General features: G+C 51.0%; 1 protein-coding gene across 1 annotated transcript in view; it reads right to left on the bottom strand.

The window, feature by feature from the left end:
- LRFN1 (leucine rich repeat and fibronectin type III domain containing 1) overlaps nt 1-24,286 on the bottom strand; it is a 140,439-nt gene extending 116,153 nt beyond the window's left edge. Inside the window, exon 1 of the mRNA XM_083753798.1 lies at nt 24,175-24,286. The gene's annotated coding sequence lies outside the window, so the exon portion shown is untranslated. The remainder of the gene's footprint in view (nt 1-24,174) is intronic.
- Nucleotides 24,287-24,500: the final 214 nt, after the last annotated feature.

Below are 24,500 nucleotides of genomic sequence, written 5' to 3' on the forward strand. Positions count from 1 at the left end.
GCAATGCGCTAGTCCCTATGGCCTCATCCCCCCCCCCCCGCAACTCAGTTCAAGAAGGACACTGACAAACTGGAACGTGTCCAGAGGAGGGCAACCAAAATGGTCAAAGGCCTGGAAACGATGCCTTATGAGGAACGGCTAAGGGAGCTGGGCATGTTTAGCCTGGAGAAGAGGAGGTTAAGGGGTGATATGATAGCCATGTTCAACTATATAAAAGGATGTCACATAGAGGAGGGAGAAAGGTTGTTTTCTGCTGCTCCAGAGAAGCGGACACGGAGCAATGGATCCAAACTACAAGAAAGAAGATTCCACCTAGACATTAGGAAGAACTTCCTGAGAGTAAGAGCTGTTCGACAGTGGAATTTGCTGCCCAGGAGTGTGGTGGAGTCTCCTTCTTTGGAGGTCTTTAAGCAGAGGCTTGACAACCATATGTCAGGAGTGCTCTGATGGTGTTTCCTGCTTGGCAGGGGCTTGGACTCGATGGCCCTTGTGGTCTCTTCCAACTATGATTCTATGATTCTATGATAACTCCATGCCTCCTGACTTCAGTGCCCGGAGATGCCCTACTCTCTTTCTCCTCTTCCTGTTAACGGAGGAATCCGAGGGCTCCCTTGGGCAAAAAGACAAAGACACCAACCAGGACAATTTGGAGCAAAACTGCAGCCAGTAGGCTTGGCCTTTATTGGAAACCGTCGCGACAGGACTCCCACCCACAACAAGATGAAGCAAGATGGATGTCCTGAACAAAAGAAGACCCCAACCTTTATTAGCTACTAATCAACCAAGCAAACCTAGACAGCATCTTAAAAAGTAGAGACATCACCTTGCCGACAAAGGTCCGTATAGTTAAAGCTCTGGTTTTCCCAGTAGTGATGTATGGAAGTGAGAGCTGGACCATAAAGAAGGCTGATAGCCGAAGAATGGATGCTTTTGAATTATGGTGCTGGAGGAGACTCTTGAGAGTCCCATGGACTGCAAGAAGATCAAACCTCTCCATTCTGAAGGAAATCAGCCCTGAGTGCTCACTGGAAGGATAGATCCTGAAGCTGAGGCTCCAAGACTTTGGCCACCTCAGGAGAAGAGAAGACTCCCTGGAAAAGACTCTGATGTTGGGAAAGATGGAGGGCACAAGGAGAAGGGGACGACAGAGGATGAGATGGTGGGACAGTGTTCTGGAAGCTACCAGCATGAGTTTGACCAAACTGTGGGAGGCAGTGGAAGACAGGAGTGCCTGGCGTGCTCTAGTCCATGGGGTTACAAAGAGTCGGACACGTCTAAACTAGTGTTTCCAAAACTTGGGATTCCAGCTGTTTTTGGACTACAACTCCCATCATCACTATTTAGCAAGACCAGTGGTCAGGGATGATGGGAATTGCAGTCCAAAAACAGCTGGAGACCCAAGTTTGGGAAACACTGGTCTAAACGACTAAACAACAACAATCCCCCAAGCTACACCCCTAGAACTACATCACAACTACATCATGACTACATCATTGGCACATCACAAAAAGGAGGGGTTGAGGGAGGAGTTGTGGTGGTAACCTGAGTATCTTGTCACCTGTCCGGTTCCTCCTCTCCCCCTCCCCATGAGTCATTTCCAGAGGACAAAGGGGATTTGGCAGTTTCCTGCCCCCAGAGGGAAGATCTGCTCATTGTCCTTTGTTCCAGTCTGTGTTGAATCCACTCCCATATGCAAGTCCGTTGTGTCCTTGATGGTCTTCTGTCTGCGACCATCAAGGTTGTCATGCCAACTGGGCAGGGCTCCTGTGTATGTGCTGGTACGGTTAAGGGATTATGGCCGTCCTGTATCAAACCATCCCCCTTTGATAGTCCTTCCTTCATGGAGCAAAATAAAAGTGGGCCGGTGTAAATCCGATGTACGGTTGATTTACTATGAATTTATAACAGAAACGCTGTGTATGTCATGTGTGAATGTGGGTGTGTCGTGTTTGTACAAACTGAATGATTGGGGGGGGGGGGGTTCCTGCAACATTCCCAAGCCACACTCCTCTCAAGAACACAAGAGGAAGAAGCTGGATCCCTTTTCATGGAGGCGCAGATTGCAGCTATAACAAAGGCTGCATTTTTTCATTTCCGCCAAGCTAAGCAGTTGGCTCCTTACCTCTCTCGCCCTGACCTAGCCACTGTGATCCACGCGACGGTCACCTCCAGACTGGATTATTATAACTCGTTCTACGCGAGGCTGCCCTTGAGACTGACCCAGAAACTCCAGCGGGTGCAGAATGGCGCGGCGAGACTCCTTACGGGGTCCTCGCTGCAGGATCATATTCACCCGGTGCTATACCAGCTGCACTGATTCCTGGTGGAGTACAGGGTCAGGTTCAAGATGCTGGTTTTAACCTTTAAAGCCCTATATGGCCTAGGACCCTCGTACCTACAGGACCGCCTCTCCTGGTATGTCCCACGGAGGACCTTATGGTCTTCAAACCAAAACACCTTGGAGGTCCCAGGCCACAGGGAGGTTAGGCTGGCCTCAAACAGAGCCAGGGCCTTTTCAGTACTGGCCCTGATCTAGTGGAACGCTCTGTCACAAGACACTAGGGCCCTGCGGGACCTGACATCTTTCCGCAGGGCCTGCAAGACAGAGCTGTTCCACCAGGCCTTTGGCCAAGGCAAAGTCTGACCCCCTCCTTTGGTAATTCTTCATAGAACTCTAGGCCAATGGTTGCCATCAATTTGATTTGAACTGATTTTATAATGAATTGATTTTAGAATTCTGCATTATTTTACTGTTGTTAGCCGCTCTGAGCCCAGCTTTGGATGGGGAGGGTGGGATAAAAATTAAATTATTATTATTATTATTATTATTATTATTATTATTATTATTAGGCCAATGGCTCACCTACTCCAGAATCCCATTCTCCCATGGAGCAACCAGGTGCCCCAATTGACAAGGAGGATCTGAGAACAAGAGCAGTGGTGTACCGTGGGTTGCCAGTGCCCAGGGCTGCTCAGAAGAGAAGGAAACAGATGGAGTACACATGCACGCTCAATTGCCTAATGACGTCCATGCTACCCAGGAGATAAAATATACGAAAGGAAGAGCCATTCCGTTGTTTGGAGAGGTTGCTTCCTGGTTTGCATGGAGAAGGAGTTTTCAACAGCGTTCAGCAGCGGAAACATGCAGCTGTATTAAGGCAGCACCGGGTGTTGATATGTTGTGACCCTAACAATTTTGCACCCGGGGCAACCGTCCCTGTGGCCCCCCACGCTACATCACTGCACAAGAGCTGTCTCCACTCCTGTGGCTTCCACTGAGGTCCAGCTCCGAGGGCCTTCTGGCGGCTCCCTCCCTGTGAGAAGTGAGGTTGCAGGGAACCAGGCAGAGGGCCTTCTCGGTGGTGGCGCCCGCCCTGTGGAACACCCTCCCAGGAAATAAACAACTCCCAGACTTTTAGAAGACATCTGAAGGCAGCCCAGTACTGGGAAGTTTTTAAGGTTTGATGTTTTATCGTGTTTTTTTATATTCTGTTGGGAGCAGCCCAGAGTGGCTGGGGAAACCCAGCCAAATGAGCGGGGTATATATTATAAAGTATTATTATTATAAAGTATTATTATTATTATTATTATTATTACAGCCAGAGTAGTGGAGGGAGAGCCCAGCCATCAGGACTAGTAGCCATCGATAGCCCTCTCCTCCTCCATTAATGTCTCTGATCGTCTTTTACAACTCTCCAGACTGGTGGCCCTCATAGCCTCCTTGATTCTGAGCTTCGTGAAGACAGACTTTCTTTTATCCATCTTGAATCTTCCAACATCCATCTTCATTGGATGTCCAAAGCTTCCATTGTTAGGAGAGAGGCAGAAATGCTTTCCTCTCTACCCTCTTTCTCTTTCACTTTCATCATGTGATAATTTTCCATCGTGCCACCTCTTCCTCGCCTTTTCCTTAAACCAATAAAGTCCTAAATCATGGGTAGGCGAACTAAGGCCCGGGGCCCGGATCCGGCCCAATTGCCTTCTAAATCAGTGTGGTGTAGTGGTTAAGAGCGGTAGTCTCGTAATCTGGGGAACTGGGTTCGCGTCTCCGCTCCTCCACATGCAGCTGCTGGGTGACCTTGGGCCAGTCACACTTCTCTGAAGTCTCTCAGCCCCACTCACCTCACAGAGTGTTTGTTGTGGGGGAGGAAGGGAAAGGAGAATGTGAGCCGCTTTGAGACTCCTTAGGGTAGTGATAAAGCGGGATATCAAATCCAAACTCTTCTTCTTCTTCTTAAATCCAGCCTGCAGACGGTCTGGGAATCAGCATGTTTTTACATGAGTAGAATATGTGCTTTTATTTAAAATGCATCTCTGAGTTATTTGTGGGGCGTAGGAATTTGTCCATTTCCCTCCCCCCAAAAAATAGAGTCCGGCCCCCCCACATGGTCTGAGGGATAGTGGACTGGCCCCCTGCTGAAAAAGTTTGCTGACCCCATTCCTAAATGCTGCAACCTTTCCTCCTCAAGGAGTTATTCCACCCCTTTTCTGATTATTTTGGCAGCCCTTTTCTGAACCATTTCCCAACTCTACAATATCCTTTGTGAGACAAGGTGACCAGAACTGAGCACAGTACTATACTCCAAACACGGTCACACCAGGGATTTGTATAATAGCATTATGATACTGATGGTTTAATTGTCCATTCCTTTCCTAATGATTCCTAATATAGATTTGCCTTTTGCACGGCTGCTGCACACTAGGTCAACATCCTCATTGAGCTATGCACTCAGTGGTAGAAACTCAGATACATAAGCTAGGTGCCAAATGGCTCCAAGGACTGCAACCAAGGTTACAGTCGCCAAAAACAGAATGTCTGGTTGCCGTTTGGGGGCGAGACAGCTCTGAAGTCTTATTTTTCAAATGATATTCACTGTGATTAATTCTCAGTTAAAGATCTGGCTAGTTCAGATGACAGCCTTGAACCAGGAGAACTTAAAGAAGAAAAGTCTCTTGATACAGTATATATGGTGGCTAACAGATCGAGGTTGAATCCTGACAAGACAGAAGCACTGTTTTGGGGGGACAGGGGGCAGGCGGGTGTGGAGGACTCCCTGGCCCTGAATGGGGTAACTGTGCCCCTGAAGGACCAGGTGCGCAGCCTGGGAGTCATTTTGGACTCACAGCTGTGGGTCCATTCTGTGTCCAGAACAGCTGTCTACCAGCTCCATCTGGTACGCAGGATGAAACCCTCCCTGCCCACAGACTGTCTTGCCAGAGTGGTGCATGCTCTGGTTATCTCCCACTTGGACTACTGCAATGCGCTCTACGTGGGGCTACCTTTGAAGGTGACCTGGAAACTACAACTAATCCAGAATGCGGCAGCTAGACTAGTGACTGGGGGCGGCTGCCGAGACCACATAACACCGGTCTTGAAAGACCTACATTGGCTCCCAGTATGTTTCCGAGCACAATTCAAAGTGTTGGTGCTGACCTTGAAAGCCCTAAACAGCCTCAAGGCGCCAGTAGACCTGAAGGAGTATCTCCACCCCCATCGTTTGGCCTGGACACTGAGGTCCAGCTCTGAGGGCCTTCTGGCAGTTCCCTCGCTGCGAGAAGCCAAGTTACAGGGAACCAGGCAGAGGGCCTTCTCAGTGGTGGTGTCCACCATCCATCCTCCAGCCACCTTCAGATACTCACACAGGACCTTCACCGCCTTCACTGGTTCTGATTTAAAAGAGAGGTAGAGCTGGGTATCATCCGCATATTGATGAACACCCAGCCCAAATCCCCTGATGATCTCTCCCAGCGGCTGCATGTAGATGTTGAAAAGCATGGGGGAGAGGACAAAACGCTGAGGCACCCCACAAGTGGGAGCCCAGGGGTCTGAACACTCATATCTGCTGGAAGCCAGTGGCTGGGGCAACCCACCCAGATGTTTGGGGTATAACAACAACAATAGAGGACGTCCCCATTTCCATCAGAGAAATGTTGGAGGGTACGTTCTTGCTGCAATTGGCCTGCAGCTTAACTCCGGCAGCGACTGGAACCAGCGAAAGGGGCGGGAGGGGGCCGGGTTAAGAAAGCGGAAGATCTTTGCCTCCGCATTACAGCTTGCTTGAAACAAGGAACATGAAGTAGGGAATAATGACTGCAGAGTGGAGAGCCCTCATGCAAGGTAAATGCGCCGCTCAAGTAGCTTTCACGCACTCTCACACTGGCTTGTTTTAATATTTATTGGTGACGTCTCGACAAGGGCTTCAGGACGGGAGAGGCTCTCCCCCCCCCCCCCTGCAGAAACCCATCACCTAAGAACCACCGTATTTCATTCCGGTGATTCAGGGACGTGCCTTGACTGTTTGCCAGCGACAAGATAAGAAGGTGTTTTGCTTTGTTTGGAGAAAATACATCCTTCTGGCTTATTAGTTGTTCCGCAAAGCCTGCCCAGGACTGAGCCAAGAGATCTGCGGCAGGTGCGAAGGAGAGAGCTTTGACAGCAGGCAACGTGTTCCGAACCTGACATGTTAGAGTGGCCTTATCCGGAGGGCTGTTTGATTTGCAAAAGAAGGAAAACACCCACCAACCTCGGTGCTACAAAGAGGACAGACCTGGCTTTCATTTGTGCAAAGGCCTCTCTCTCTTTCTCTTTCTCTTTCTCTCTCTCTCGCACCTGGTGTATGAAGGACCCAGTGACGATATCAGAGGAGGATACTAATAATAATAATAATAATAATTTATTATTTATACCCTGCCCATCTGGCAAGGTCCCCCCAGCCACTCTGGGAGGCTTCCAGCAAAACACTAAAATACAATAACCTATTAAACATTAAAAGCTTTCCTAAACAGGGCTGCATTCAGATGTCTTCTAAAAGTTTGGTAGCTATTTTTCTCTTTGACATCTGGTGGGAGGGCGTTCCACAGGGCAGGTGCCACCACCGAGAAGGCCCTCTGCCTGGTTCCCTGTAGCTTTGCTTCTCGCAGTGAGGGAACCGCCAGAAGGCCTTCGGAGCTGGACCTCAGTGTCCGGGCAGAACGATGGAGGTGGAGATGCTCCTTCAGGTATATACTGGACCGAGGCCGTTTAGGGCTTTCAAGGTCAGCACCAAGACTTTGAACTGTGTTTGTAAATGTCCTGGGAGCCAATGTAGGTCTTTCAAGACCGGTGTTATGTCTCGGCAGCCACTCCCAGTCACCAGTCTAGGTGCTGCATTCTGGATTAGTTGTAGTTTCCGGGTCACCTTCAAAGGGAGCCCCATGTAGAGCACATTGCAGTAGTCCAAGCGAGAGATAACCAGAGCATGCACCACTCTGGCGATACAGTCCGTGGGCAGGGAGGGTCTCATCCTGTGTACCAGATGGAGCTGATAAACAGCTGCCCTTGACCCAGAATGGACCTGCGCCTCCATGGACAGCTGTGAGTCCAGAATGACTCCCAGGCTGCGCACCTGATCCTTCAGAGGCACAGTTACCCCATTCAGGACCAGGGAGTCCTCCACACCAGCCCACTTCCTGTCCCCCAGAGGCCAATCAATCAATCAATCAATCAGTATGTCGCCTTTCCATAATTAAAACCATGCTCAAGGCGGCTTGCAACACACACAAAAACTGCATAGTAAAAGGAGTCACAAACAAAACATTAGAATGTCCACTTGAATCAAAAGATCCAAAATAAAGGTACAAAAAATAAACAGTAAAAACAACTCAAAAACCCAAAGCAATACTGCAGTGCAGTGAGTTTCATGGCCAAGTGGTGATTTCATGGAATTATAGTCAGAAGGGACACCTGGGGGTCATCTACTCCAACCCCCTGCAATGAGGGAATCTCAGTTGAAGCATCCATGACAGTTGGCTATCCAGCCTCTGCTTAAAAGCCTCCAACGAAAGAGAGTCCACAACCTCCTGAGGGAGACCGTTCCACTGTTGAACAGTCCTTAAAAGCCCTTTCCAAAAAATCCCCCACAAAAATAAACCCCCCCAGTCCATTCCCAAAGGCCTGTTGAAAGGCTCAGCAGTGGAAGGACAATAAAGAAGGAGCCAGTCTGGATGCTCTAGGGTCGGGAGTCCCAAACTTGGGTCCCCAGCTGCTTTTGGACTACAACTCCCATCATCCCTAGCTAGCAGGACCACTGGTCAGGGATGAGGGGAACTGTAGTCCAGGAAACAGCTGGAGACCAAAGTTTGGGAAAGCCAGATCTAGGGAGCTCCAAAGTTTTTTGGGAGAAGCCACAACCGAGAAGGCCCTCTCCTTTTTTTATAATATAGCTTATTAATTTTAACATAGAAATTATAAAATGTACCACAAAACATATCACTTATACAATCTTTTTGGACTTCCATCAGCACCTCTGATGATCCACCATTTTAACCACTTCTTATGCATTTCTTAACTTTATATTGCCTTTACATCTCTTAACAAATCATCCTTCCCCTTATCCATTTTTACAATACTTCTAATAATACTCCAAGGCCCTCTCCAAGCTTGCCTGTGAGGATGGCGGGACCGAGAAAAGAGTATCTTTTACTGGTATCTCAGAGCCCAGGGAAGGTTTGTATGAAGGAGCGTCTCCACCTCCATCGTTCTGCCCGGACACTGAGGTCCAGCTCCGAGGGCCTTCTGGCGGTTCCCTCATTGCGAGAAGCCAAGTTACAGCGAACCAGGCAGAGGGCCTTCTCGGTGGTGGCACCTGCCCTGTGGAACGCCATCCCAGCAGATGTCAAAGAGAAGAAAAACTACCAGATTTTTAGAAGACACCTGAAGGCAACCCTGTTTAGGGAAGCTTTTAATGTTTAACAGACTATTGTATTTTAATACTTTGTTGGAAGCCGCCCAGAGTGGCTGGGGAAACCCAGCCAGATGGGTGGGGTATAAGGTAAAGGTAAAGGGACCCCTGACCATTAGGTCCAGTCGTGGCCGACTCTGGGGTTGCGGCGCTCATCTCGCTTTATTGGCCGAGGGAGCCGGCGTACAGCTTCCAGGTCATGTGGCCAGCATGACTAAGCCGCTTCTGGCGAACCAGAGCAGCGCACGGAAACGCCATTTACATTCCCGCCGGAGCGGTACCTATTTATCTACTTGCACTTTGACGTGCTTTCGAATTGCTAGGTTGGCAGGAGCAGTAATAATAATAATAACAATAACAACAATAATAATAATTTTTTATATGAGGGAATAGGGCCTTTCAGCTAGCCTAGCCCTAGAGAGACAGCTTTCTTTGTCCCTGTGTTCAAAGGAGGATTCTGGCTGAAGGCAAGGAAGTCTGATCCTCTCCTCTCCTCTTCACAACAACACACACACACCCTGACAGAGCTGTGTAGCCACCATCCCTTCCACACCTGCCTCTGATGTGTGTTTGCAAGTGAGAAAAAACCACATCTCAGCATCGGGTGGAGGCAGGGAAAACGACCAACTCTACAACTGCTCTCAGCTCTCCCCGCCAACGCCCCACAGGCCTCCTTCCTCCCGTCCTCGCACCTGCTCCCCCCAACTTGCGTCCACCGTCCACATCTCTGCATCTTTGCCCTCTCCCCCTCCAACCCAGTGCATTTTGGCAGAGGAGGCAGACCCCTGCCGAACAGACCAGCTGTCCCTTTTGCCCGCGCAGAATGCAGAACGCTTGCTGCACGCAAACAAGGCGGGCTGAAGATCTTCACCGGGATGGCAAATCTGGTTGGGAAGACCCAGGAGGGGCAGAAGAGAGAGCCCTTCTTCATGCAGGGCAATGTTAAACAGAGGAACTCGCTGCCGCAGGAGGCAGCGACAGCTGCCAACTTGGATGGTTTTAAAAGAAGACTGGAGAGATTCGTGGAGGAGGAGAAGGGTATTCATGGGTACTGGCCAGGATGGCTGTGTTTCTGAATTACTAGTTGCTGGGGAAAAGACAGGGAGGGAGAAGGCTCTTGTGCTCGGATCCTGCTTCCAGGCTCTCAAGAGGCATCTAGCTGGCCATTGGCAGATCAGGATGCTGCCAGATAGGCTGACACCCAGCTCTACCTCGCTTTTAAATCAGAACCAGTGAAGGTGGTGAAGGTTCTGTGTGAATGCCTGGAGGCAGTTGGAGGATGGATTGAGGTTGAATCCTGACAAGATAGAAGTACTGTTTTGGGGGGACAGGAGGCGGGTTGCTGTGGGGGGCTCCCTGGTCCTGAATGGCGTAACTGTGCCCCTGAAGGACCAGGTGTGCAGTCATTTTGGACTCGCAGCTGTCCATGGAGGCGTAGGTCCATTCTGTGTCCAGGGCAGCTGTTTATCAGCTCCATCTGGTACGCAGGATGAGACCCTACCTGCCCATGGACTATCTCGGCAGAGTGGTGCATGCTCTGGTTATCTCCCGCTTGGACTACTGCAATGCGCTCTATGTGGGGCTACCTTTGAAGGTGACCTGGAAACTACAACTAATCCAGAATGTGGCAGCTAAACTGGTGACTGGGAGCGGCCGCCGAGACCATATAACACCGGTCTTGAAAGACCTACAATGGCACCCAGTACGTTTCCAAGCACAATTCAAAGTGTTGGTGCTGACCTATCAAGCCCTCAATGGCCTCAAAGGCACAGTAGACCTGAAGGAGCATCTCCACCCCCATCGTTCAGCCCAGACACTGAGGTCCAGCTCCGAGGGCCTTCTGGCCTACCTGCGAGAAGTGAGCTTACAGGGAACCAGACAGAGGGCCTTCTCGGTAGTGGCGCCCGCCCTGTGGAACACCCTCCCTTCAGATGTGAAGGAAATAAGCAGCTATCTTATCTTTAAAAAACATCTGAAGGCAGCCCTGTTTAGGGATGTTTTTAATATTTAATACTGTATTGTTTTTAACACTTGACTGTGAAACTCAGCCAGATGGGCGGGGTATAAATAAAAAAGTATTATTATTATTATTATTATTATTATTATTATTATTATTTGGACTGATCCAGAGCTTCTTCTTAAGCAGCAGCTACAACTTATTCTATGCCCACCTCCCAGATTTTCACCAGTACTGGTTATTACTGAGAAAGCCCCATAATTGCGTAGCTCCAAGCTATCTGAAAGATCCTATTCCCTCATACAAACCTCCCCCAGACTCTGAGATCTTCGAAGGAGGCCTTCTATCGGTCCCTCAACCATCACACACGCGCTTGGTAGGTGTTAGGGAACTGCCATCGGAGCCAGAGGCGGAGGGAAGGCTCCAGAGGGATGCCAGAGAGGGTCCCAGTAGGGAGAGAGGCAGCCCATCTGCTGGGGAAGGAAATCAGCGTAGCACCAGTGGAGAAGGGGGGCAGATGGGGGAATCGGCGAGGGGGCTCCAGGACTCCTCGCCGGAGACCAGCGGGGAGAGCACGGGTCCTCCGCTGCCCACACCCTCCCTGCGCAGAAGACTTCCGCGCAGGGAGAGTAGGAGGAGACTTGGCGTCAAAGAATTTCTTTGCTGGAAGAAGTTCAAGAAACGCCCACTGACGGATTCTGCCAGCGATTGAGACAGCCACGCGTGAGAGGCTGTCCAGACAGAAAGGGTTCACTCAGGTAACCTAGCCAGGAGTGGCGACAACTTACGCACGAGCAACCCCTAGAACCATTAGAGTAGGGATGCAGAAGAGAGCCTTCTCAGTGGTGGCCCGAAACATCTTTGGAACTCCCTAGAGAAGCATTTCCCAAACTTGGGTCTCCAGCTGTTTTTGGACTACAATGCCCACCATCCTTGACCTGCAAGCCAGGGATGGTGGGAGTTGTAGTCCAAAAGCAGCTGGGGACCCAGGTTTGGGTCACCCTACCCTAGAGCATTGAGATTGGTCCCTTCCTTGTTGTACAACCATTCCTGGTCACAGGCCAGGAAGCCATCAAATCCAAGCCTTTCAAATGGGGAGTGCTTGTGAAGGGCTGGCATTTTCCTAGAGATTATTATTACGGTATTATTATAATTAAAAAACAGAGACATCACTTTGCCAACAAAGGTCCGTATAGTTAAAGCTCTGGTTTTCCCAGTAGTGATGTATGAAAGTGAGAGCTGGACCATCAAGAAGGCTGATCGCCGAAGAATGGATGCTTTTGAATTCTGGTGCTGGAGGAGACTCTTGAGAGTCCCATGGACTGCAAGAAGATCCAACCTCTCCATTCTGAAGGAAATCAGCCCTGAGTGCTCACTGGAAGGACAGATCCTGAAGCTGAGGCTCCAAGAGTTTGGCCACCTCATGAGAAGAGAAGACTCTCTGGAAAAGACCCTGATGTTGGGAAAGATGGAGGGCCCAAGGAGAAGGGGACGACAGAGGATTAGATGGTTGGACAGTGTTCTCGAAGCTACCAGCATGAGTTTGACCAAACTGTGGGAGGCAGTGGAAGACAGGAGAGCCTGGCATGCTCTGGTCCAGGGGATCACGAAGAGTCGGACACCACTAAACGACTAAACAACAACAGAAACACATGAATAGTGGGGATTTTTTCAATCGGAACTCAGTTCCGGCACCTCTCACATGGGCGCCATTGCCATTCTAAGGGAACAAGGTAGGCTTTCATGGTGAGTTATGGCCCCTCTTTTTTAAAAAAAAAAAAAATAGCAACTGCAAATCCTGAATCAAGCTGTTGGTGCATCTCAGGGGTCAGCAAACTTTTTCAGCAGGGGGCTGGTCCACTGTCCCTCAGACCTTGTGGGGGGCCGGACTATTTTGAAGAAGAAAATATGAACAAGTTACTGTGCCCCACAAATAACCCCGAGATGCATTCTAAATAAAAGGACACATTCTACTCATGTGAAAACACGCTGATTCCCAGACCATCTGCAAACCGGATTTAGAAGGCGATTGGGCCGGATCCGGCCCCCAGGCCTACCCATGGTCCATCTAATCCACTGCTCTGACTTGCATTGGCTTTGAAAGATCTCAGACAAAGTCTTTTCCTGCTCCTCAATTTTTTTAACTGGAAGCTGAATCTGGATGCAAACCAGGCACTCTGTGACCATGAGCTATTGGCCCTTCTCTTAATGACAAGATGAACGAGGCTCTCGGAAAGATGCTTCGAGTAGCGCTATCAATTTCTCCGTGTCACGTTGAGGATGAGCTCTTGAGCATGCTTTCGGCTCATGAGAATGGCCTGGCCAGTGTTTTGCACCAATGACACGTGGGTCCCAGAAAGTGTGACCCCCCCTGAGACCTGTGCCCCACATCGTGGACGGACAGGACCCATGGCAGTTGTGCAAAATTACTTGGCCGTTGTGCGACTGTGGAAAGTATCTCCTGAAGGTGGGAAGGCAAGAAGCACATTGCTGCACCAAAACACCTTCCCGGATGCAACCATCCCCAGAGTTGTACCCCCTATGAACGTGATTGGTTGTACCCCCTATGAAAAGATGTTTGGCAAGAAACCATACATCAAACACATGAGAGTTCTTGGTTCTGACATGTGGGTTCACACACCACAAAGCTCCAAGTTAGGCAAGCGTGGTTTGCATGGTATCTTTCGAGGGTATCAGAAAGGTTCTTGCAGAGTAATGATGACTGACTCTAAGACAATTAGGCTCACTAGAAGTGTTGAGTACAATGCCAAGTGGGGGGAGAATGTGGGAATTTTCCAATGTTATTCTGATGACAGTGAAGAGTCTGAGGATAAGCAACAACAGCCACACCCAACACCCACTGATGAAAGTCCTGATTCTGAATCTGAGACTGAATCGGATGGTTCAGAGGATTTCAAGAGTGCGAAAGCCTCTATGCGACCCTCCGAAGGCTCTGATCGAGAATTGGAGTAACCATTGTTCACTATTGGCCACTATTCTCCTAAGAAAGAAGAGGAGAATGTTGAAGACTTATGGCTAATTCACAGGTCTGAAAGAACCATACCAGGTAGGCAAACAGGAAACCAGGAAACGTCACATCCCGTCTCCCTTTCCCGTGGGAATCCAAAAGCATCTCGACTGTGGAATGAAAACATAGTCCCATGACTTGCAGCTGCTGCTCAGTGAGGGAAACAGAAACCAACAGGCTGCACCAACTACTGTGAACACGCAAAGCCTATAAGGTCGAGACAAACCATGTTCCCATATCACCCCAGTGACCCCGCTATGACTTCTGTCTTGCTCTCAAGGGCTTCAGGCAGAGATCATCACTCACACCTCACGCTGGACAGAAGGACCAGAGTTCAGAGGGAGAGAATCTGCCTTGCAAGCAGAAGGTGAGTCTCAGGTTCAGTCCCCAAAGGCTTCTCCAGTTGAGACTCCCAACCTGAAAACCTAGAGAGCGGCTGCCTGCCAGTGTAGACAATACTGGGGAAGATGGGCCAATGGTCTCACTTGGTCTAAGGCTGCTTCCGATTATTCTTATTCTTATTACCCAGCTACTCTGCAGTTTCCAAGTCACCTAAACAGGGCTGCCTTCAGATGTCTTCTAAAAGTCAGGTAGTTCTTTATTTCCTTGGCATCTGGTGGGAGGGCATTCCACAGGGCGGGAGCCACTACCGAGAAGGCCCTCTGCCTGGTTCCCTGTAACTTGGCTTCTTGCAGGAAGGGAACCGCCAGAAGGCCCTCGGATCTGGACCTCAGTGTCTAGGCTGAATGATGGGGGTGGAGATGCTCCTTCTGGTATACTGGGCGAAGGCCATTGAGGGCTTTCAAGGTCAGCACCAACACTTTGAATTGTGCTCAGAAACATACTGGGAGTCAACGTAGGTCTTTTTAGGACCGGTGTTATATGGTCTCAGCAGTCGCTCCCAGTCACCAGTCTAGTTGCCGCATTCTGGATTAGTTGTAGTTTCCAGGTCACCTTCAAAGGTAGCCCCACGGAGAGTGCATTGCAGTAGTCCAAGCGGGAGATAACCAGAGCATGCGCCACTCTGGCGAGACAGTCTGTGGGCAGGGAGGGTCTCATCCTGCGTACCAGATGGAGATGATAAACAGCTGCCCTGGACACAGAATTGAACTACACCTCCATGGACAGCTGTGAGTCCAAAATGACTCCCAGGCTGCACACCTGGTCCTTCAGGGGCACAGTTGCCCCATTCAGGTCCAGGGAGTCCTCCACACCCGCCCGCCCTCTGTCCCGCAAGAACAGTCCTTCTGTCTTGTCAGGATTCAACCTCAATCTGTTAGCCGCCATCCATCCTCCAACCGCCTCCAGACACTCACACAGGACATTTGCCGCCTTCACTGGTTCTGATTTAAAGGAGAGGTTTAAATGTTCCTGTTGAGATAGAGATGCAGTTGGTAACACACTGGGGACCTTCTACATGCCAAGCAGGTGTTCTGCCATTTGGCAACCTCTCCATGGATCGTAAAGCAGTCCCCAAGAATTTTCCCCAGCAAAAGAGCCAAGGCATGCCTGAAGGAATGATGAACACTCCTCTAAATCTTTCCCTCCAGGATAGTAGCCAGCCAATCTGAACTTGGCCACAGGGAGGCAGGGTGGTGTAGTGGTTAGAGTGTCTGACCAGGACCTGGGAGAGCAGGGTTCCAATCCCCCCCCTCCACTCAGCCATGAAACTCACTGGATGGGACCTTCGGCCTGTCACTTCCTCTCAGCCTGACCTACCTCACAGGGTTGTTGAGAAGGTAAAATGGAGAGGGAGAATAGTGTGTTTGCTACCTTGAGCTCCTTGGATATAAATCTAACAATAAGTAAACAAACACCACAGCAGCATTCAAATCCTGACATCTAGGTATTTTAGGCCGTTCCAATAAAACTATTTATTTGTTTAACAGGATTTCGACACAGCCTGTCAGAGAATAATTGGGTGCACTCTTCCCACCTTGGATCAAATCTATGCTTCCAGGTGTCATAAGAAAGCTGCAGAGATAGCGCAGGACAGTGCACACCCCGGAAATGATCTCTTTCAGCTTCTGCCTTCTGGAAGAAGGTCCAGGGTTATAAAGACTAGGACTAGCCGCCCGAGAAACAGTTTCTACCCAAATACGATTTTGGTTTTAAACACAGTGTAAGGTAGTCTCTGTGGGAGTATTTAAAAAAGCGGTATCAGAGTTTCTAGGGGGTTAACCCGGTTGGGATAGCTGGGATAGCAGGCTTCTTGGGTTTTAAATGTCTTATGTAGATTTTTCAATTTTGTTGTTCTGTATGGGACAATGACAATAAAGACTATTGTATCGTATTGAACCTGGCTGGGCTGGCCTAAGCAAAAAAAGGGGGGGTTGGCAGGCATGAAAAGAAACACAGCATATGTCTCTGCTCAATATCAGTGGGCCGGGAGTTCCAAAGTGTAGATGCCACCACTGCAGACGAAATATGCAGTCTCTGCAAGCATGGCACAAACATTATGGGGCATGTCAGGCCAACGGCAGTCAATCAGCCACACGCTGGGCAACCTGCCTCATGATTCCTTTCAGCAACAAAGGGGCATTTTACTGAAATTCTGGGATGGGTCACAAGGCGGGTCGGTTCATGTGGAGCCAGGCTGTGGCATCGCACAAACGAGCGGACATGGAGCTGTGAGGATCAGAGCCGCTGTTCGCCTCCTCCCCTGGCGTTGCTGCTGCTGCTGCTCCTGTGCCAGGGCAAAGATCTGGCTTGGCGCAACATCCCCTCTGAACCTCCTGGGCTCATGGCTCATCTCCCAGTGTGACATGAGAGATACCTTCAAATATCTGAGGGGTTGCCACGTGGAAGATGGAGCAAGCTTGTTTTCTGCTGCTCCAGAGGGTGGGACTCGAATCAACAGATTCGAATGACAAGAATAGAGACTCTGACTAAACATCAGGAAGAACTTTCTAACAATAAGAACTGTTCAACAGTGGAATGGATGATGGCAGGAGGTGGAGAACTCTCCATCACTGTAGGCTTTCTAAACGGGGTTTGGGTGGCCATATGTCAGTAAAGAAGGCTGATCACCAAAGAATGGATGCTTTTGAATTCTGGTGCTGGAGGAGACTCTTGAGAGTCCCATGGACTGCAAGAAGATCCAACCTCTCCATTCTGAAGGAAATCAGCCCTGAGTGCTCACTGGCAGGACAGATTGTGAAGCTGAGGCTCCAATACTTTGGCCACCTCATGAGAAGAGAAGACTCTCTGGAAAAGACCCTGATGTTGGGAAAGATGGAGGGCACAAGGAGAAGGGGACGAGATTAGGGTTACCAGGGTTAGACTAGATTATGGTTACCAGATTTGGTCTGGTAACCCTAGACTAGATTCCTTTCCAATTCTGGTATCACGGAGCAAGAGAAACAGTGAGCCCAGATTCAGACGTAATGCAAAGCCAAACCATGGTTTAGTGTAGCAGCAGCAGCACGAACAGGGTGAGAGCACTGCAGGAACTCACATGTTTTCCCATTCCTGCTAAGCCACGGTTTGGCTTGGCGTTACGTGCAAATTGGATGGAGCGAGGAAAAAGCAGGCAGCAAACTTGCGGATGGCCTGTGATATGAACAGGTCAGAGGCTGCACACCTTTGAGTACCAGTATCTGGAAACACAGAATTGCTGAGGTGGAAGGGACCCAAAGGGTCATCGAATCCAACCCCCTGCTGTGCTGGGATCACAGATAAAACAGGGAGGGTGACTGCCTGCAAGCCATGCCTCTGAAAGGGTGCTGGAACAGATGTGACTGTGGCCAGCAAGGCGGTTCTATGGTTTTCTGTGATAAGACACTGCCATGACCCACTACTGTTCAGTGGAGCTTCCACATTCAGAGGCAGTCTACCAGCCCTGGAGTCCAAGGAAGCACACAATAAGATTAGGGGCTGCTGAATGCCTGAACCTGCCTCCAACCAGCTAGAATACGGTCCGCCTAGCCCCGTGTCGTCTGCCCAGCAGCGCCTCAACCAGGCACCCTGCAGATGTTTTGTACTACAATTCCCAATGGGGCTGATGGGAACTGTAGTCTGAAACATCTGCAGGGTGCCAGGATGCCCCAAGGACTCATCCCCATCACTTTGCTGCTACCTGATACCTTTTTTAACAGGAGATGCCAGGATTTGAACTTGGGAACTTCCGCAGGAACAGTGAGTGCCTAACCACTGAGCAACGCTGCCTCCCTCCCTTCCTCCCGGCTTCCCACTGGACCTTCTTGAAAACAGGGCACCCGGGCGGACTTTGCAGCGCTGTTTGCATAAGAGAAGCAGCTGTTTGCAAGGTTTTGTGTTTTGGTTTTTTCCAGCGGCCCAAATCTAGGTGGAGAATCTAGGCTACAGCACATGGCGGCCTTCTCAGGAGGAAAAGAAAGGACATATGTCCAAAACAGGCAGGCGAGTCCCGGCAGCAGCATCTGTGGCCGCCTGCCTTCTCCTCGCCCTGCGGTTAGGCGGGGGGGGGGGGGAGCCGAATAGACGCCGCAGGCAAGGAGGCCAGGATGAGGCCTCACCTGCAGAACTCAGTCCCCAAGTCCCAGTTCTGACACCTGCAAGCCTCCATCACTGCTCTGAACCTCTGCTTTCTAACCCACATTGGAAAGAGCGACGCAAGAGAGAGGCAGTGTAGTGTAGAATCGTAGAGTTGGGACCCCGAGGGTCATCCAGCCCAACCCCCTGCAGTTGGAGTGTTGGACCAGGGTTCAAATTCCTAACTGGCCACGAAGTCCACTGGGCCACTTCCCTGCCTCTCAACGCCACCTGCCTCGCAGGGCATAAAACGGTGAGGGAGAGAACCGCGCATGCAAAGGAATAAATACGTAAGGCACCAGTTTTCGAAGACCTGACTGCCTCCCCCCTCCTTCTTTTTCTGCCCCTCTCCTTCCAGGTGGGTTTTCTTGCTTGCTTGCCGAATGGATAACACAAACGGAATATGACATTTCACACCCGGGGATCAAACACACACTCGCTCACACAAGCCTTGCAGCTGCGCAGGAACTGTCATGCGGTCTTCTAAAGAAGACGCAGCCATGCACAGCGAAGCTCCCACTGGCTTCTGTGAGAGCCTAAGGAAAGCCTGTTGGATCAGGCCCATGGAAGCCAGTATGCCTATGCAAAACAGGCAAGCAGGATTTGAGCACAAGAGCAGAACTTTAGCCTGGAGAAGAGGAGGTTAAGGGGTGATATTATAGCCATGTTCAAATATATAAAAGGATGTCACATAGAGGAGGGAGAAAGGTTGTTTTCTGCTGCTCCAGAGAAGCGGACACGGAGCAATGGATCCAAACTACAAGAAAGAAGATTCCACCTAAACATTAGGAAGAACTTCCTGACAGTAAGAGCTGTTCGACAGTGGAATTTGCTGCCAAGGAGTGTGGTGGAGTCTCCTTCTTTGGAGGTCTTTAAGCAGAGGCTTGACAACCATATGTCAGGAGTGCTCTGATGGTGTTTCCTGCTTGGCAGGGGGTTGGACTCAATGGCCCCTGTGGTCTCTTCCAACTCTATGATTCTATGATTCTATGATTCTAACTCTCCCTTCCTGTGGTTTCCAGGAACTGGCATTCGGAGGCAGAGGAGAGCCATTGTGGCTATTGGCCCTTGATAGCCTTCATAGAATCATAGGAGAGATGGGAGGGACCACAAGGGTCTTCTAGTCCAACCCCCTGAAATGTGGGAATCTTTTTGCCCAACCCACCACCCAGAGATTAAGTGTCACATGCTCTACCGACTGAGCTATTAATAATAATCCTCATCTAAAGCCATCCAAATTGGTGACCGTCACCAGCTCCTGTGGCAGCGAGTTCCAAAGTCTAACTATGTGCTATCCATGCATGTATCCTCTATGACTCTGGCCAGTCTCCAGAGGGGAATCTAGCCCAATCCAACGGGGATCTCGCTTTCGTAAGGACATAAGAGAAGCTTGCAGGATCAGACCAGTGGCCCATCTACCTTTCCGAGCACAATTCAAAGTGTTGGTGCTGACCTTGAAAGCCCTAAACGGCCTCAAAGGCCCAGTAGACCTGAAGGAGCGTCTCCACCCCCATCATTCTGCCCAGACACTGAGGTCCAGCGCCGAGGGCCTTCTGGCGGTTCCCTCATTGTGACAAGTGAGGTTACAGGGAACCAGGCAGAGGGCCTTCTCGGTGGTGGCACCCGCCCTGTGGAACGCCCTCCTAGCAGATGTCAAAGAGAACAACAACTACCAGACTTTTAGAAGACATCTGAAGGCAGCCCTGTTTAGGGAAACTTTTAATGTTTGATGTATTTTAATATTCTGTTGGAAGCCGCCTAGAGTGGCTGGGGGAGCCCAGCCAGATGGGCGGGGTATAAATAATAAATTGATGATGATGATGATGATAATGATAATAATAATAATATCTACTCTAGCATTCTGTTCTCACAGTGGCCAACCAGGTGCCTCTATGGCCAACCCTCAGGCAGGAAGCGAGAGCCTTCTCTTCACCCAGAAGCTTTCCTGTCTAGTAGCCAACAGCAGCCTCTCCTCCTTGAATTTGTCTTGTAAAGCCATCCAGGTTGGTGGTCCATGGGACTGAGTTCTATAGTTTATCGATGGCTGTTTAAAATCCTCCAGGCAAGGTGAGTCTACCCCGCTTCTGAGGTTGTCCCTTCCATCATCAAATGGCTCATATGAGAGCCAGTATGGTGTAGTGGTTAAGAGCGGTAGTCTCGTAATCTGGGGAACCGGGTTCGCTTCCCCGCTCCTCCACATGCAGCTGCTGGGTGACCTTGGGCCAGTCACACTTCTCTGAAGTCTCTCAGCCCCACTCACCTCACAGAGTGTTTGTTGTGGGGGAGGAAGGGAAAGGAGAATGTTAGCCGCTTTGAGACTCCTTAAAGGGAGTGAAAGGCGGGATATCAAATCCAAACTCCTCTTCTTCTTCTTCTTCCCATCAGAAAGTTCTTCCGAATGTTCAGTCGGAACCTCCTTCCCTGTCCCTCGAATCCGTCGGTTCAGGTCCTCCACTCCAGGAACCGGAGAAAACAAGCTCGCTCCATCCTCCATGGGACAGCGCTTCAGATATCTGGAGATGGTTTTCATGTCACCTATCAGTGCCCTCTTCTCCAGGCTAAACAGACGGTGGCATGGAGTAGGACTAAGCTCAGCTGTGCCGCGCGATCAACATTTCCCAACTTTGGCACGGCCAGAGCCCTCAAGGAAGGCTGTTTCGGACTGCGCTGCTAGAGAAGCCCTACCTGCGTGCAGTCGTTGAGTTTGCCTGCGCTCAGATGTCAGCAAACAAGTGTGGGAGTGACAGTCGACATGCAGCCGGGTGCACAAAATCCCTGCATATATTTGTTGCCAAGGATCAGGCCTGGAAGTGTGAAGTGCGCTTCCTTCCTGGAGGAAGTGCGGACTTGCAGGAGTGCGGACCTGTCTGAGCATCCACTAGTGCCCGACACTTCTGAATATGCATCAAGGAGATTAGCCAGGTATCATTTAGGCAGTCCCAACTCTCTCCATCCTCCCTCTATGTGAAAATGTGCATTAAGAACACAAGGAAGGCCTGAGATCCAGCGTCTACTCCAGCGTCCTGCTCTCACAGGGGCCAAATGCCCCTAAGAACCTAGGAATCAGATAGACTGCCTCTGGACCTGGAGGTTCCACAAGAACATAACAAGACCCCGGGTGCTGGATCAAGAAAAATGGCCAATCCAGTCAAGCCTCCTGCTCTCGCATGAGCCAACCAAATGGCCCAATGGGAAACGCAGAATCTGGACCCAACCACAAGAACCCTCTGCCCTCCTCTAAGGTAAAGGTAAAGGGACCCCTGACCATTAGGTCCAGTCGCGACCGACTCTGGGGTTGCGGCGCTCATCTCGCTTTACTGGCCAAGGGAGCCGGCGTACAGCTTCCGGGTCATGTGGCCAGCAGAACTAAGCCGCTTCTGGCAAACCAGAGCAGCGCACGGAAACGCCGTTTACCTTCCCGCCTTACCTATTTATCTACTTGCACTTTGACGTACTTTCGAACTGCTAGGCTGGCAGGAGCAGGGACCGAGCAACGGGAGCTCACTCCGTCACGGGGATTCGAACCGCCAATCTTCCGATAGGCAAGTCCTAGGATCTGTGGGTTAACCCACAGCACCACCCGCGTCCTCTGCCCTCCTGTAGTTGCCAGCAACTGGTACTCAGAAGCACTGCTGCCTGCGGAGCATAGCTTTCATGCCTAATAGCCACCAAAGTTTTTTCCGGAGGTTATAAGAAACAAAGATCATTATGCCCTAGAAAAAACAAAATAATTGCCTCAGTTTCTTCCATCTGTCTGGTCGTTTCAACTGTATCTTGTTCTGAAATTGTTTTGTGGGTTTTTGGACTGCAATAAAGTATTGAAAACAGCCCTCTGTCATATTGTAAGCTCTTTGGGACAGAGACCTGTTTGGGGAGGGTTGTTTATTGCTTCTGTAAAAACAGGGATGGGGACTCCAGCTCCTATAGCCCCAGTCAGGAGGGCCTATTGTCATGGGTTATGGGTGTTGTAGTCTGAAGGCATCCGAGGGGGTGGGCACAGGTCTCCCTTCCCTTCTGCATACGCTACATAAATAACGGCACTCCCCAGGCCTCTCTGGCGTACTTGCTCCCAGGCCCCTCTCTAAATGCACGCGGGTGTGTCATAAAGCGTGCATATTTAATGCGTGTGTACTTAAGTGTGCGGGGCTGTTCTTGGCCGGGCGTCAAGTATCTGGAGGTGTCTGTTTCCCCCCCCCCCAGCTGGGCGTGGGAGAGGGGGGTCGCGCTGCTTCCTCCTGCAACTCGGCGCGTGCATTGTGTGTGTGTGTGTATGTGTGTGTGCATTTGGCAGTGTGAATGACAGCGGGCGAATGAGCATTCCGTATGTCCAGGAGCTTTACAGAGGAGCGATGAGGCGGTCAGGCGTTTGAGGCAAGCGAGCGAAGCTCCATTTGATGCGCTCTCAAAAGCCCAGCATCCATCCTTCATCCCCGTTCGCAAAAAAAAAAAAAGAGAAGAGAAAACCATAATACATCAACCTGGAGGGCAGAAGACAGACCAACTTGTGGAGAGGGAGAAGGAGGGAGGGAGGGAGGGAAACGCTGGAATATAATACTGCCTGCAGTTTAGTTGTGAAAGGTCCCTAGGGACATCCGGATCCCAAAATTGGGGCGAGAGTGGGGTGAGTTGTGGATCTCCAAGGGAGTGTAAAACCACGTAACAGAGACCCACCATTAATCTAATAATTCACCCTCAGGTGAGCACCATTAACCATCAAAACCTGGCTGCACAGAGGCTGGGAATTCTTTGGCAGGTGTTCCCACGGATCAGGTCCAAAAAAGAAAAGGCGGGGAGGGGGTGAAGAAGAGCGGGTCTGTTTCCCCTTCCTGGCATTGCTCAGATCCATCAAGAGTGAGTGAGATGGTTTCCAGTTCATGTGTATGTGTGTGTCTCCCATCAGAATGCAGCAGAGGGTGGTTTTGAAATTCAGCACCTTGGACAGCATGAGAAGAGGAGAAGGGGATGCCAGCTGCCCTCGCTGGCAGGTGCCAAGGGAAAAGAATGGCCCCTCTGTTGCCTGGCAGAGCTTCCCCGCTTCCCAACCAGCTGCCACCCCCAGAGTCTGGCGGCAGAAGCAGCGGCACAGCTCTAGGAGACAGAAGCGGTTTTGCCAGCCCCAAGTGGCGGCTGGTTGGGCTGGGGGTGGAGGACGACTGAATCGCGCCAAAGAGACAACTTGGGCATCTCAGCGCCCCCTAGATACAACAGTGTGGCCCCCTCCAAAAAAAAAAAAGCCACACACACACACTCAGAAATCTCCGATCTTTGGCACAAGGGCAAATAACCCAGGTTGCCTGTTCCAGTTCCAAGCGCTCTGGTGCTAAGGGGAGAGAGGACAGCAGCCCAGTGCCCACCAGAGTGCCAGGGTCCCTGCCTGGCACACAGCAGGGTTCAGAAGCAAAGCAGCAGCAGCAGCGACGCTTCATGAGGCTGGCTGCCGCTTGAGCCCAACGCCCCCATCTGTTCTCCTCGCCAGGACGAACAGCCCCCTCCCCAAAACTGCAAAAACAACTCTCCATCCCCAATCGTTTGCGGCAGAGGAGGGGGGAAATACAACCCCGTCTCGCCCCTAACGAAGCGAGCCCCTTCACCCACTAACCCGGGCGCCCGCCCCCCCGCCCCCAATTTTCTGGCACCCCACCCAGCCCCTCCCCCAAGAAGCATAACCTCTGGCACCAGACGAGCGAAGAGACATTACCGTTCCATCCATCTCAAGGAATACCAGATATAACAACCCCCCCCAAACACACACACACACACACACACACACACACACCTCCCCATCATTTTTGGCAAAGCCTCCAGCCTGGGCTTCATCACATCAACCCTCACCCAGCCCCTCCCCTCCATCCATCCATCCATCCTTCCATCCATCTATTCACCATGCGCAAATGTCGCTCCGACGGCCTTCTCCTCCCTCCCTCCCTGGAGGAAAAGGCAGGAGGGGGTTCCCTTACCTTTGGGGGTGCAGCGGGGTGTCACCCGACGGGAGGTGGGCTCATCCTTTCGGCTGGGCAGCGCGGCCGCGTCCAGAGGGGCTGCGCCGCCGCCGCCCGCCCGCCCGCCCTGCGCCAAAGGGACTCCGCCTTGGGGGCGCCTTGGAGGGGGGCCCTAGGGGGCTCCTCCGGGCCGACTCCTCGCAGGCTCCATCGGCGGAATCCACAAACAAAGGCGCGCCTGGCGGCGAGATCCGCAAAGGGAGGGTGGGGTGGGGGTTAACGGAGCGCTGTGGCCCCCGAAGGGCGTCTTAGCTGGGCTCCGCCATGGCTGCGGTGCGCCGGGG

This window comes from Podarcis gaigeae, assembly GCF_964106915.1.
Source record: "Podarcis gaigeae genome assembly, chromosome: 8".
NCBI classification, from domain to species: Eukaryota; Metazoa; Chordata; class Lepidosauria; order Squamata; family Lacertidae; genus Podarcis; species Podarcis gaigeae.